Raw genomic sequence first — 1,036 nt, 5'->3', positions numbered from 1 at the left:
CGGTCCCCCTCAGCAGCTCCGCGGTCCCCCTCAGCAGCTCCGCGGTTCCCCTCAGCAGCTCCGCGGTCCCCCTCAGCAGCTCCGCGGTTCCCTCAAACTGTTACTGAGGGTCCACGGGCTGCTGTGATCGACGCGGCCACAGAAGAGGGTAAATCTCACTGAGTGAGAAGATATCTTTAGTTCTAAGTTAAAACCTGGCTCATGTGTACTTCGTTATCAAAGCAACATTGTTTTTCCTCCAAGATAAAAAAAAATCCCAACCGTACATTTTAAAATAAACGTATTCAAGTGTTAAAAATATCTAAGTCATGAATAAAATATGTGCGCCAGCCGGGAATCGAACCCGGGTCGCAAGAATGGGAATCTTGCATGATACCCCTACACCACTGGCACGGATGGTCATGGAGAAGCACCTGCAGTCTGTCAGCTGTGGCAGGAAACTGCCGCAACTCAGTATTTTTTGGGTACAATTATTGACTTGCACATGGATTGAAGTCTCTGACACTCTACTAGGCGCTAGGAAACTACTTACAATTAATACCTTTTTTAAGTGAAACAAGGAAGCAGATTATTTATTTATTTAATTAAGTGACTATGAAAGTGGATGAACTGAAGGAAGTTTAGAACAAACACCAACGTAGACATTGACGTAAACAAACATATAAGTAACAGGGGACAGTGCACTTATGGACATATTGAAGATGTACACCTCACGTAGCAAGACAAGGCGATGCTCTGCCTTTACAGTGTACATAAACTCGGTGCACCCGAATTTCAAATGTGGATCTTATAGAGGCGACGATAGAAAGCAGCAACTGTACATACGTCCGTATATTACACCACCCATCACACGCTGCAGATGTAATCTGCTCCTGAAGTTACATCCTACATCTCACAATGATGACAAGGACCAGTCACAGCATAGCGCCTCTCTTCACACAAGAATGGACAGCAGTACAAACAATACAGCCAACGATAAAACATGTGACTGACTACTAGCCAAAAATAATACGTGTCCTCATTTCTCAGGCTAGTC

The 1,036-nt window shown here is 44.6% G+C and overlaps 1 non-coding gene across 1 annotated transcript; it reads right to left on the bottom strand.

Moving 5' to 3' along the window:
• Positions 1-322: 322 nt before the first annotated feature.
• On the bottom strand, positions 323-393 carry TRNAG-CCC (transfer RNA glycine (anticodon CCC)). Its single transcript has one exon. It is a non-coding gene; the product is annotated as a tRNA-Gly (tRNA).
• Between the last annotated feature and the right edge of the window lie 643 nt (positions 394-1,036).

Source organism: Pleurodeles waltl, unplaced genomic scaffold (genome assembly GCF_031143425.1).
Source record: "Pleurodeles waltl isolate 20211129_DDA unplaced genomic scaffold, aPleWal1.hap1.20221129 scaffold_67, whole genome shotgun sequence".
Lineage (NCBI taxonomy): Eukaryota > Metazoa > Chordata > Amphibia > Caudata > Salamandridae > Pleurodeles > Pleurodeles waltl.
The sequence above is the reverse complement of the archived record's forward strand: the minus strand, read 5'-3'. Positions and strand labels throughout refer to the sequence as shown.